Below are 14866 nucleotides of genomic sequence, written 5' to 3'. Positions count from 1 at the left end.
GATTGTGTTACCGCCCTGATTCACAACCTGACAACCAGCTGAATCCCAGAGACAAGGTGAGGGTGACAGCCCAGTCCCACTCTAAGGCCACTAAGCTGATTCCACCCTTGTCTCAGCTCATATACTCTCATCCATCTTGTCATATCTCCAGACTTCATTATCCAAACATACTCCTGGCCAGCTTCCCACATTCAATCTCCCTGTAATTTCAAGAAAAACTAAATCTCTGTTGCCCAAGTACTCCCTTGTACCAGAACTTGTTGATCCATCAAAAGGCTGCTATTCATAATCAAGAACATAGAGCTACAGCGATGTACAGCTTGGAAACAGACCCTTCAATCCAACCCGTCCATGCCGACCAGATATTCCAACCCAATCTAGTCTCACCTGCCAGCATCCGGCCCACATCCCTCAATTTAAAATTCTCACCCTTGCTTTAATTCCTGGTTGTGATCATCCCTAGCTCACTGCGTCACACACCCTTTGAGACCTCGACAACCCATTCTGTTCGAGACTCCCAATGACCTGTTAATTCATTACTTCACCTGTGTGGCTGCTTTTACAGTTGCCAAAGCAACACGTTCTGAAATTCACAGCCAAAACCTCTCAGGTGTGCTTTCCTCCTTTAAGACATTTCTCAAAACCTGCTTATTTGGCAATGCTTTTGGTCACCATACCTAATAGCAACATCTCTGGCCTTATGTTTAAAATTCTAAATAATATTTTTGTGGAATTATAAGCATGACAATAAAAATACGAACTGTTGTTGATTTGGACATTACCTTCAGATCTTTACTGTTGCTGAATGAATACTCTGTAATGTCTCTTACCCAACCACATTGTGGGAGCACCTTCACCACACAAACTGCAGCTGTACAAGAAAGTCAAACATCACCCTCTCCCAGGCAACAGGGATTTGGTATTTATCACTGGTATCTGTGGAAGGAGAAACACAGTTGATGTTTCAAGGAGTGCAAAATGGATTACAGGGAATGAAAACGGTGCAGAATGAGATAGTCAGAAATGGAAGGAAGATACACTTGCTTATTGGAAAAAGGAATTCTCGACCATTAAAGATTTTCCAGAAAATATTGATAAGCAACACATGGTCAGGGGCTGGACGGCGGTGAAAAATTAACTTACAAAAATGTCTGTAACAATAATAGTAAAAAACCAAACAGACCAAATATACACCCATTGTTCAAGATTGAGGAAGCGAGACATTGACAAAGTGGTCATAAGGGAGCCCAGAGATGAAGCAGAGCAGTGTAAGCTGTTATGATCCCACAGTCATAGAGATGTATAGCACCGACACAGACCCTTCAGTCTAACTCATCCTTGCCAAACAGGTATCCGAACCTGGTCTATTCCCATTTGCCAGCACTTGGCCTATATCCCTGTAAACGCTTCCTAAACATATCATATATCTAGTTAGATGCCTTTAACATGTTTTAATTGTACTAGCCTCCATCACTTCCTCTGGCAGCTCATTCCACCCACTGCATGAAAGAGTTGTCCTTTAGGCCCCTTTGAAATTTTCTCCGTTCACCCTAAAGCAATGCCCTCTAATTCTGGACATCACCACTCCAGGGAAAACACCTTGTTCATTTACTCTATTCATGCCCCTCATGATTGTATAAATCTCTATAACATCACTGCTCAGCCTATGGCACTCCAGGGAAAACAGCCCCAGCCTTTTATGCCTCACCCTGTAGCTCAAATCCTCCAACCCTAACAACATCCTTGTAAGTCTTTTATGAAACCTTTCAAGTTTCACAGCACCCTTCTGAAAGGAGGCAGGCCAGAATTGCACACAATATTCCAAAAGTGGACTAACGAATGTCCTGTACAGCAACATGACCTCCCACATCCTATACTCAATGCTCGAATCAATAAAGGAAAATATACTAAACACCTTCTTCAGCATCCTATCCTTGACTTGCAAGGACTATGAACCTTCAGTCCAAGGTCTCTTTGTTCCGCAAACATCTCCAGGGCCTTGTCATTCAGTGTATAAGTCCTGCCTTGATTTGGTTTTCCAAAATGCAGCACCTCACATTTATCTAAATTATACCCCATCTGACCAATATCTCATTGTAATCTGAGGTAACGTTCTTGATTATCCACAACACCTCCAATTTTGTATGACCTGTAAACTCATTTACGATCCCAAATTATTTAAATGAATGATGAAACAAATCCAGAAATAAACATCCATTTCTCGGAGTTTGAATGTGCTCTGTGTAAATCCTGCCCAATGACTCTGTACCAGAGAAAGGCTGTACATGCGCCTGGCTGCACCTTGCCCCCTACAAAGCTGGTGGCTCCGCATGTTTCCAGTGAATTCTTGCCCCAAATAAAGATGGCGGCGCGCACCCATGCCTGCAGCCACACTGAGGCAATTCCCCGTTTACTGAAAACACAAGACTGTGACGTTCAAATTTGTGTTTTCCGATGTGTACATTTTGTTTGTAAAACCTCTCCGCTCATACAGAATCTCTCTCACCTCCTGCGGTTCCACAGACAGCCTTGATTTGCGGTTACCTATTCTCTGCCTGGTTACTCATTTGTCGTTAGTGTATTTGTACAATCACCTTTGATTCTCCTTAAACCTATTTCCTAACGCTATCTCATGTCCCCTTTTTGCCCTCCTGGTTTACCTCGAGTATACTCCTACTGCCCCTATACTCCTCTAGGGATTTAAACAAACACAGCTGTCTTTACCTGCCATACGCCTACTTCATTTTCTTGACCAGGCCCTCAATTTCTTTCAACAGGCGGCATTCTCTACACCTACCAGCCTTGGCCTTAACAGGAACATACTGCCTATATACTCTCATTGTCGCAGGCCTATGGAGGTAATGGCAGATGAGGATACAGAAGCAATCATTTCCAGTTAAGAGATAATGTTGGGAAAGATAACAGCCTAAGGGTAGATGGGTCTCCAGGCCCTGATGGATTGCATCCCAGGGGACTAAAAGAGATGGTGGGGAGGGGAGGGGAGGGGAGGGGGGAAATAACAAATAGACCTCGTGAAAATTCACTAAAAGTTGTTGGATTCTGGGATGGTTTTGACAGACTGGAAGCTGCAAATGTGGTGCCACTATTTTTCAAAAGGACCCGTTAGCTTAACATCTGTAGTGGAGAAAATGCTTGAACCTCTCAAGGAAGTAGTGGTGAGATATCTGGGTAGAAATTGTCCAATTGAGCAGACACAGCATGGATTCAGGAAAGACAGGTCATGTAGAACACATTTACTAGAATTATTTGAGGATACGACGAGTGCGTTAGACAAGGCAGACTCAGTGGATGTGGTGTACCTGGATTTCCAGAAGGTATCCGATAAGTTGCCACACAAAAAGCTGCTGAATAAGGTAAAGATGCACAGCATTATTGGTAATGTATTATCATAGATACAGGATCGGTTAACCAGCAAAAAATAAAGAATGGGGATAAATGGGTGTTTGGATTAGTGTTGGCACTACAACTGTTTGCAATTTACACAAATGTTTTGGAGTTGAGGACCAAGTGTACGGTGTCAGAGTTCACATTTGATACAAAGATGAGGTAGAGAAATGTCTGCAGAGGCCACTGTCAGTCTGCACAGGGACACAGATAGGTTAAGTGAATGATCTGGCAGATGGAGTTCAATGTTGGGAAATGTGAGGTCATCCATTTTGGTCGTACGAACAGAAAACTGGATGATGAAATGGTGAAATCTTGCAGCATTCTGCTGTGCAGAGTGAGCTGGGTGGCCTTGTGCATGAATCTCAGGAAGTTGGTTTGCAGGTGCAGCAGGTAATTATGGCAGTGAAGGGAATATTGTCCTTCATTGCTAGAGGTATGGTTATGCTGCAGCTGTACAGGGTGCTGGTGAGGCCACACCTGGAGTACTGTGTCCAGGTTTGGTCCCCTTACATTAGCAAGGATGCACTGGCACAGGAGGTTCACTAGTTTGAGTTGGGAGTTGAGAGGGTTGGTGTATGTGGAGAGATTGAGAAAACTGGTTCTATAGTCATTGTAATTTAGAGGAATGGGAGGTTGGATAGGAAAAAATAAAATTATGAAGGGAGTAGATAAGATAGAAGCAGGGAGGCTATTTCCACTGGGGTCGGTTGAAACTACAGAGCATTACCTCAAAATAAGGGGGAGCAGATTTAGGACTGAGTTCAGGAGGAGCTTCTTCAGCTAAAGGGTTGTGAATCTGTGGAATTCCCTGCCGAGTGCAGCATTTGACGTTATCAACTTGAATGCCTTTAAGGCAAAATGTAGATTTGTGAACAGGAAAAGAATTAAGGGTTATGGTGAGAGAGCAGGAATGTGGAGCTGAGGCCATGAAAAGATCAGGCCTGATCTTATTGAATGGTAGAGCAGGCTTGAGGGGCCAGATGAAAGTTCTTGCCTTGTGCCATCAAAATTGGCCTTTGTCCAATTCAGAACCTTAACTTTTCAATCTGGTCTATTATTTTCTGTAACTATTTAAAAATAGAATTATCAGAGAATCCCAACAGTGTGGAAACAGGTCATTCAGCCCATCACATTGATACTGACCCTGAAAGCCTCTTAACCAGCCCCTGTAACATTGCTTTTCCCAGAGCCTGCACATCCCTGAACATTACGGGCAATTCAGCCTGGATAATCCACCCAACCTGCACATCTTTGGACTGTGGGAGGAAACCAGAGGGCCCAGACGAAATCCTTGCAGAAAACCCCAATAAGGTGATCATCCCATTCTCATTTCCCAGTTCCACCTAAATAACTTCACTGACCATACCACCAGGAATATCCTCCCTAAGCAAAAACATAATGCTATTTCGAATCAAAAATGCCACTCCGCCTCCTTTCTTGTCCCCCTTCCTATCCTTGCTATAGCATCTATACCTTGGAACATGAAGCTGCCAGGCCTATCCATCCCTGAGTGATGCCTCTGTAATTGCTATAATATCCCAGTGCCATGTTCAAAACCATACCCTGAGCTCATCTGCTTTCCCTGTCAGGCGTCTTCTATTGAAGTAAATGCAGTGCAACTGCTCAGTCCGTCTTCATTCTGTTCCTTGTCCTTGCCTGCCTTGACTATTTGACTTCTGAACTGTAACAGCCTCAGACATACCTCTATTCTCACTATCTTCTTGGGTTTATACCCACTCCCTCACTGGTTTAATGCCTCCCGAGTTTCACCAGCCAGTCTCCATGCCTAGATATTAGACACCTTCCAATTCAGGTACAATCCATCCTTCTTATGCAGGTCAACTCTACTCCAGAGGAGATCATAATGATCCAAAAAACGTGAATCCTTTTCCCTTGCACCAGCTCCTTAGCCACCGATCCAGCACCACCTCCTCCTCCTCCTCCTCTGTAATATGGACATTTTTCAAGATGTCACCATTTATTTCCCCACATTCTATATCTCCCATGTACTTCTTCACAGTAAACACTAATGCAAAATACTTGTTTCCTATCTCACCCATCACCTGCAGCTCCACACAATGGCTGCCTTGCTGATCTTTGAGGGTCTCTATTTTCTCCCTAGTTAGCCTTTTTTTTTCATGTATTTACAAAAGCCCTTCGGATTATCCTTAACCCTATTTGCCAAAGCTATCTCACGTCCCTTTTTTGACTCCTGATTTCTCTTTTAATTATACTCCTACTGCCTTTATACTCAAAAAATTTTTTTGATTGGAATAAATGCAAAATATAACATCTAGACAAAACAAACGAGGGCAGGACTTACACTCAATAAAAGTAGAGCCTTAAGTAGTGATATGGGAACAAAGCGACCGAGGGCTTCAGGTCTTTGAAATTTGTGTTACATGTAGACAGGGTGGTTAAGAAAGTGCTTAGTACACTTACCTTCATTGTTCAGACCTTTGAGTCCAGGAGTTGGGACGTTATGTTGAGGATGTACAGGACGTTGGGGAGGCCTCTTCTGGAATACTCTGTCCAGTTCTGGTTGTGCTGTTATAGGAAGGATATTAAATTGGAGCAGGTTCAGAAGAGATTTACCAGGATGTTGCCATGAATGGAGGGATTGTGTTCTAAGGAGAGGCTGGATAGGCTGGGAATTTTTTTCACTGGCGTGCACGAGGTTGAGGGGTCACCTTATTAGAGGTTTACAAAATCAGAAAGAGTGTTTTGCTGGGGGGGACGGGGGGGATTCAAAACTGTGCTGCATTCATTTTGAGAAGAAATTAGAAAGATTTCAGAAAAGACATTAGGGTTTTTAAAAAAATTATACATGTGAAATGAACTTCCAGAGGAAGTGGTAGCTGTGAATACAATTACAATATTTAAAAGACATTCAGATAAGTACATAACTAGGAAATATTTGGATGGATGTGGACCAAGCGGAGGCAGGTACAATTAGTTCAGTTTGGAATTATGGTTGGCATAGACTGGTTGGACCACAGGGCCTGTTTCCTTGCTGTATAACGTTATGACTCTAATCCTCACTAACTCTAAATTCCTCCATCCTCAACTCTCCCGATCACTGTCACTTCATCCAGCCTCACAACTCTTCCTTATTTATATAATTCCTCACCAGCCACAGAAAGCTCCCTATCTCATGTCCTCCAGTTTCTCAGATCTCTGCGATATGTGCCTTTCTTTAGTTCCAGCCTTGAGGATGCCCTCATTCACTCCAATTGGTTGGAGGACAAACTGGTACGACCTGGTCCTCCAGTACTGCCCTCTGCCCCCTATTGGCCTGCGCTGATACCAATCATTCGGGGCCCATTGTGAGGTGAGTGGTGGGATCGTCCCTCTCTCTGCCCTGGGATGAGCTTCAACATTCACAGTCAATGGGGGCAGTATCACAGAGCACAGGGGCTGGGGCTTTTCAGCCCATTTGGGATGTACCCTCTTCCTCTGGAGATGCTGCAAATCTGTCCCAATTCCCTTCCCCTTTGCCCATAGCCCCCCAAATCTTCCCTTAAAAAGTAAAATTCTAAATCTGATTATGAATAACTGCTGAGTCTGTGTCCAGCTGTCATTCAGACTGTTCCAGATACTCAGAACTTACTGAATAAAATAATGTTCACATATTCACATTATTTGCCAATTATCTGAAAACAGTTACTAAAATTGTGACATTGTTAACAATTCCCCTCACTCTGCAGATTAGATATCCTAGAAACAAATTTGCACCTGGTCAAAATCACTGCTGAACCTTCTCAGCTCCAAGGACAATTATCTGTGCTTCTGCTAGCTCTCCACAAAAGAGGAAAACATCTTATTTTCATTTATTAGTGTCATAGAGATGTACAGCACAGAAACAGACCTTTGGTCCAATTTGTCCATGACAACGAGGAATCCTCAACAAACGGAGTCCCATTTGCCAGCTATTGGTCCGTATCATTGGAAACTCTTCCTATTCACGTACCCAATCGGATGCCTTTCAAATGTTGTAATTGTATCAGCCTCCACTACTTCATCCGGCAGCTCATTCCACACATACACCACACACAGCTTGAAAACTTTGCCCCTTAAATCCGTTTTTAATCTTTGCCCTCTCAATTTATGCCCATGTGATCTTGTTTTGAACCCACCTAACTGGAGGGAAAAGACCCTGGCTGTTCACCTTATCCATGCCCTTCATGACTTTATCGATCTCCATGAAGTCACCTCTCAGTCTTTGACTCTCCAGGGAAATTAACGCTGGCCTATTCAGCCTCTCCCTGTAGCCCAAATCCTCCAACCCGAGCAAAGTCTTTGAAAATCTTGTCTGAACTCTTTCAAGATTCACAACATCCTTTCCAGAACAGGGAATTTCAAACTTAAAACATAATTCCTGAAATGGCTTAATCAATGTCCTGTCCAACCAGAATTTGACGTCCCAGCTTCTGAACTCAATGCATTGACCAATAAATATAAGCATAACAAACACCACCTTCACTAGTCTGCCTACCTTCGACTCTACTTTCAAGGAACAATGAACCTGCACTCCGTGGTCTCTATGTTCAGCAACATTCCCAAGGACTTTACCATTAAGTGTACAAGACCTGCTCTGATTTGCCTTTCCAAATTCCAACAGCTTACATTTGTCTAAATTGAACCCAGTCTGCCATTCCTCGCTCCAATGGCCCATCTGGTCAAGATACTGTTGCATTCTGAACTAACCTGCTTCATTGTCCACTACACCTCCAATTTTGGTGTCTTCTGTAAACCCACTGATCATATCTCATACATTCACATCCAAGTCATTTATTTAAGGACCTAATACCCATTCCTGCAGGACAATGCTGCTCACAGGCCTCCAGTCCGCAAAGCAAGCCTCCATCACCACCCTCTGCCTCCTACCTTCAAGCCAGTTTTGTATCCAAATGGCTAGTTCTCCCAACATTCCATGTTATCTAACCTTGCTAACCAGTCTGCTGTGTGGAACATCGTTCAGTGTCCATATAGACAACGTCCACAGTCTGCCTTCATTAATCATCTTTGTCACATCTTCAAAAAAACTCAATCAAGTTAGAGAGAGAGAATTTAACACACACAAAGCCATGTTGACGAGCCCTAATCAATCCTCGTCTTTCCAAATACATGTAAATCCAGTCCCTCAGAATCCCTTCCAACAACTTACCTACCACTGACGTTAGGTTCACTGTTCTCTTGTTCCCTGGCCTTTCCTTACCACCTTTTTAAAATAATGGCACCCATCTTCCAGCACCTCACCTGTCACAAACAATGATATAAATACCTTAGGGAGGGGCACTGCCAACACCTTCCTAGCTTTCCACAAATTTCTGGAATACACCTGATCAGGTCCCAGGGATTTATCCACCTTTCTACTGTTTAAGACATCCAGTACTTCCTCCTCTGTAACATAGACACTTTTCAAGTTATCACTATTTATTTCTCCAAACTCTCTAGAATAGAATAGCATAGTATTTCTCCCACATCCTGTTGTTCCATAAATGGCCTTGTTGATCTTTAAGGGGTCCTATTCTCTGTCTGGTTATTATTTTATGCTTAAAGTATTTGTAGAATCTCTTTGGATTCTCCTTAAACTATGTCCTGGAGATATTTCAAGTCCCCTTTTTGCTCTCCTGATTACCCTCGAGTACATTCCTGTAAAAACGTGATCCTGTACTCCCAATTCCTCCGCCTCTGTCATATCTGCTCCCAGAAGAAGCAATTCCACTCCAGGACATCCCAGAAAGGTTTCCTCTTTCAAGGACCGCATTTCCCTCCCACTTGATCAACAATGCACTCCAACGCATATCCTCCACTTCTTGTACCTCCGTCTTCCCCCCACCCCTCGAACCACAATAAGAATATAATCCCCCGGTCCTCACCTGCCACCCACTAATCTCCATTTACCTCTGCTATGTCTGCTACCTACAGTCAGACCCCACCACCAGGGATATATCTCCCTCCCCAGCCCTTTCTATCTTCTGCAGAGACCATGGGATCTTTGGTGCTGATGTGCTGCCCCACGGATACTTCAGTCACTCACCCTACCAAATGGCCTAGTGAGGTTATCATTAGATGGATAATCCAGACACCCAGGTAACGTTCTGGGGCCCAGGGTTTGGATCCCGTCACGGCAGACAGTGGAATGTGAGTTCAATAAAAATTTGGAATTAAGAATCTATTAAAGACCACGAATCCATTGTTGATTATTGCGAAAAAAAACTCATCAGATTCGCTAATATCCTTCAGGGAAGGAATCTGCCATCCTTACCTGGTCTGGCCTACATGTGACTCCAGACCCACAGCAATGTAGTTGACTCTTTACTGCCCTTTGGGCCCAGCCAGTGACACCCTCATCCTGTGAATGAATAACAAAGAAGGTCAAGTCTTGTACACAACCATACTGTTCTTACAGATAAGTGATCTCTCAGTAAATTTGCTTCTCAACTCCCTGCTGACTATTGGGGAAGTGGAGAGGCGGTCAATAGTACCATCCCAATAAGGGGATCATCCCTTTCTTATTTCTCAGTTCTGCCTGGATGTACTCCCAGGAATACCCTCTTGAAGCCCAGCTGTAATGTTATCCCTAATCAAAAATACCTCTTCCCCTGCTCTGTTGCCCCCTTTCTATCTTTGCTATAGCATCTATACACTGGAACATTAAGGTGCTGGTCCTATCCATCATTAAGTTATGCCTCTGTAATTGCTATAATATTCCAGTGCGATGTTCAAAACCATACCCTGAGCTCCTCTGTCCCCGCATTGAAACATATGCAGTGTAACTGCTCATTCTGTTCCTTGCCCTTGTTTGCCTTGACTGTTTGATGTCTGAACTGTACAAGCATCAGACTTAGCTCTTCGCTCACTCTCTCTCTGGGTTTACCCACATTCCTTCACTGGTTTAATGCCTCCTTAATAGCACTAGCAATTGTTCCCTTCCAGTGCCAGTATAATCCATCCTTCTGATGGAGGTCAATTCTACCCCACAAGAGATTCCACTGATCCAATAATGTGAACTCTTCTATTCCTATGTCATTGATACCAATAAACAACAGCCTCCCCTCAAAATGGTTATTCTCCCCTTTAAGAATATTCTGCTCCCTCTCTGAGACATCCTTATACAAAAATTACACATTCGAATAATAAACCATACACTCATCAGGTCATCATAAAAGGATTACATGACACATTGAAGGTTTGGGGAGACCTTTTGAGAGAATGCGATGATTCAAAGGAGAATTTTTAAGCAGCAAATGGGATTGATCTGGAGCACAATACTCACACACACAATGCGAATATCCAGATCCTGATATACTGAGTAATTCAATCAGAGTTTAGTAGAATATTTACTGAGATTACCATCTGAATGTCCACCTGTAATATCCCGTAATACAAGTTTATAAAATCTGTCACTATCAGTTCAAGTTAGAAACTCACATCATCCCCTCCTTGTGGCCCAGGATTACTGTACATATTACCCTAGAGGACATCAGCAGTCAACTCAGAGTGAAATCTGTGGGTTTCTAGGAGATTCCAAATTGAGATCTCATGTGACTGAACACAGCAGTTCTTTGACACATTGGAGAAAATGATCCAAGCGTCAGTGAGTTATGGGGAACAAGAATGACTTTCTTTTCTTTCATTCCGTGCTGCCGCTCTGCCTCATCAATAAGACATGGGTGTGAAAGGCTATTGCCTAACGATGGGCACGTTGTCTCCATCCTGACCAATGGGTAGGAAGATCCTCCCAATCACTCCAAAGCGTATCCCTAAAAAGATAGCAACTCTGTCTGCTTCCCACTGCCCAGTGCTCCCAGTAAATGTTTGGAAGAATGGGAACGGGGGGGGGGGGGGGGGTGGGGGGGGGCGATATCTCCTAGAAAAGGCATAACTGTAAAGGTCTAAGAGGATTATGAAAAGAGAGAGATGCACAGGAGAAGGAGGCAACAAGTTGCCAGATGGGGTGTAACTTGGGAAAAATGGGAAGTTGCTCATTTTGGAGGAGATAATAAAAGAACAAAGTACTATTTAAATGGTGGAAACTGTAGAAAGCTGCACCACAAAGGGACCTGGGGTAATTGTTCAGGAAACACAGAAAGCTACCACACAGTTACACCAGGGAATCAGGAAGGGGAATCGAATGCTTGTTTCAAAAGTTTTCAGTATTAGAGTTTGGAGTATATACCTGAGAGTAACGTGTGGAAGTGCTGGTGAGACCACCATATCTGCAGTAATGAGAGAAGTTTTGGTCCCTTTTGAGAAGGAAATGTGTCACTTTATTGGAGGCATTTCAGGGAAGATTCAATGAGATGATCCCTGGTTTGGAGGGATTATCTTTTAAATAAAGGCTGAAAAGTTTGCAACTCTACTCACTGGATTTTGGAGAAAGAGAGGTGATCTCATTGAGACAGATGGGATTCTTCAGGGGTTTGACAGGATAAATACTGAGAGGATGTGTCCGAGGGTAAATACTGAGAGGGGAGTCTGAAACCAGATTCTGAGTTACGGAATCAAGAGTTCTGTTTTGGATTCAAGTATAAGGGAACACCGACGTGGGTAAGGGGTTCCAGTAGCAATGGAGCTGGGGTGAGGTGGAGAAAAGCAACTTTTAAAAGATTGGATTTCCTGGTGCTGTGATTGTGTGGATGTCTGATCAAAAGGTCACCTTGGGGTCAGATATAACAGCAATATTGTTGAGTGTCGTTCTGCCTCAGAGTTCCCAGTGGGAGGGAGGGGCTCAGCAGTAAGGCAATGGGTTTAACCTTGACAATGTTTCATTGGAGGAAATTGCAGCTAATCGACGAGTGAGAATGTGATAAGCAGTTTGATAACTGAGTAACAGTGGAGTAATGGAGATGGATAATGGGGAGAGTGAACTGGGCATCGTCAGTGTACATGTCAAACCTAACAGTGTTTTTGGATGATATCACCTCCTGGCACTGTGTACGTGAGATACAGGAGAGACCAAGGATAGATCGTTGAGGGACACCAAATGCAAGGAATTCAGAAAGGAAAGGGAGAGTGGAGATGGAGCAGGATTTTCCAACAACGGTGAGGTCAAATATTAGTTTTTCACAGAATGGGAGAGAAGGACATCACCAGAAAAGACCAACAGACAGAACAAGGAACAATATCTATGAATTGGCGAGGGGGAGTGATGAGGCGGCAGCAAAGGAAAGAGAGTTGGAAAGTGAGTTTAGTGAGATTAGGGTAAAGGGTCAAGGTGAGCTCTGATAAGGCTTGACAAGAGACTGGAGAAAGATGTAGGTTTAGAACAAAAACCAGGAACACCACGTGACGCAGTTTGGCTCAGTGGGCTAGTGGGAGGGAGAGAAGCAGCAGATCGGATTATCTCAGTCTTAGTGACAGAGAAACTCCATGTGATCCTCACTCGTTGTTGGAGGGGAGGATGGAGGAGACAGGATGATGGACAGTGTTTTACAAATAAACAAAACCAGGGTTAGTGATATTTAAAATGACTGATCAAACCTGATGTATTTAGCTTTTATCCAGAATATTAAAACCAATGACTGAAGTCCTAGTTCGAATCCCATCTTGGCAGATGGTGGAATCTGAATTCAAGAAAAAAACAACGTATTAGGAATCTCCTGATCTCCATGAAACCATTGTCAATGGCGAAAAAAATCCTGCCAACCTGATAGCGGCCCAGCCAGCTACTCACTGTACTAATCACTGCAAAGTCTCAACACAGGAATGAAACTGGATGGACCAGTTGGCAACGAACACGGCACCAGAAATTACAACCACAGAATCAGCCCTCTCGATGGTGCAACGTCCTCCAGACTAACATATGGATTTTGGTGCCAAAATGTGCAGAGCTGTCTCACAGACTAGTCAAGGAACAGCCTGACATAGTCAAACTCACGGAATCTTCCCTTACAAACAATGACCAGACACCACCATCACCACCAATAGATATCGAGAGTGTTGTGCTGGAAAAGCACAACAGGTCAGGCAGCATCCGAGGAGCAGGAGAATCGATATTTCGAGCCTAAGCCCTTCATCAGCCTGACCTGCTGTGCTTTTCCAGCACCAGACTCTTGACTCTGATCTCCAGCATCTGCAGTCTTCAGTTTCTCCTGAAATCTCTGGATATGACATACCAGGTAGAGGTGGTGGCACAGTGGTGTACAGATAGGGAAGATTTGCCCTGGGAGTACACAGCATTGGCTCCGGAGACCAGGAAGTCTCATGGCTACTGCTGATTACCATATACTGTCCTTGCTTGGCTGATGAATTACTTCTCCTTCATGTTGAATAACATTTGGAAGAAGCATCGAGGCAATAAAATGGTGTCAAATGTACTCTGGGTACAGGATTTCAATGTCCACAATTGAGACTAGCTCTGTAATAGAATTACTGACTGAGCTGACCAGGTCCTAAAGGACATAGCTGCTCAACTGAGTCTGCAGTGGGTGGTGAGGGAACCAACAAGAGGGAAAAACATACTTGATCTCATTGTTATGAATTGACCAGATGCAGATATATCTGGCCATGACAGTATCAGTACGAGCGACCATCACACATTCCTTTTGGAGACAGAGACCTGCCTTAAAGTTGAGAAAAACCTCCATTGTGTTGAGTGACACTATCACCGTTCTAAATGGGACAATTTTTGAAAAGATGTAGGATCTCAAACTGGATCTCTCTGAGGCACTGTGGGACATCAACAGCAGCAGAACTGTACTCCAGCACAATCTGTAATCTCATGGGTTTGTAAATCCTGCTCGCACCCATCACAATGGACAGGAAAGGAGGGCATGCCATGAGCAGCACCAGGCAGACTTAAAAATGAAGTGCCAACCTGATGAAGCCATAAAACAGAACTACCAGCATATCAAACAGCATCAACAGCAAGCAACAGAGCTAAGTGATCCTACATCCAATGGAACAGATCGGAGCTCTGCAGTTCTGCTACACCCAGTTGTGAACGGTGATGGACAATGAAACAACTCACTGGAGGAAGTATCACAGAAATCCCCACCCTTACTGATGGAGGGGCCTCACACACCATGCACCAGATAAGACGACAGCATTTGCAGCAATCTTCAGCCAGAAGTGCAAAGTGGGATGATCCATCTCAGCCTTCTCCAGTGGTTTCCAACATCACAGATGTGAGTTTTAAACCAGTTCAGTTGAGTTTGAATAACGTCAAGAAATGCTTAAGTAGTGCAAAGGCTACGGGTCCGACCAATATTCTGGCAATAATATTAATTGTTTGTGCTCCAGAACTTGCCACCCACCAAGCCGAGTACCGCTCCAGCACGGGCATTTACCGACAATGTGGAACATTGCCCAGGGATGTTCAACACAAAAACACAGGGCAATCCAACCCAGGCAATTTCCCTCTATCAGTCCACACTCGATCAGCAGTAAAGTGATGGAAGATGTCATTGACAGGGCTACCAAGCAGCAACTGCTCAGCAACAGTCAGCTC

The 14866-nt window shown here is 43.8% G+C and overlaps 1 long non-coding RNA gene across 1 annotated transcript; it reads right to left on the bottom strand.

The window, feature by feature from the left end:
* Window positions 1-4141: 4141 nt before the first annotated feature.
* On the bottom strand, window positions 4142-12932 carry LOC140472194 (uncharacterized). Its single transcript, XR_011957463.1, has 4 exons — window positions 12898-12932; window positions 9680-9766; window positions 5851-5955; window positions 4142-4469 (listed from the first exon to the last, which is right to left on the bottom strand). It is a non-coding gene; the product is annotated as an uncharacterized lncRNA (long non-coding RNA).
* Window positions 12933-14866: the final 1934 nt, after the last annotated feature.

This window comes from Chiloscyllium punctatum, unplaced genomic scaffold (genome assembly GCF_047496795.1).
Source record: "Chiloscyllium punctatum isolate Juve2018m unplaced genomic scaffold, sChiPun1.3 scaffold_260, whole genome shotgun sequence".
NCBI lineage: Eukaryota > Metazoa > Chordata > Chondrichthyes > Orectolobiformes > Hemiscylliidae > Chiloscyllium > Chiloscyllium punctatum.
Note: the sequence above shows the minus strand (reverse complement) of the source record. Positions and strands in the feature narration are given on the sequence as shown.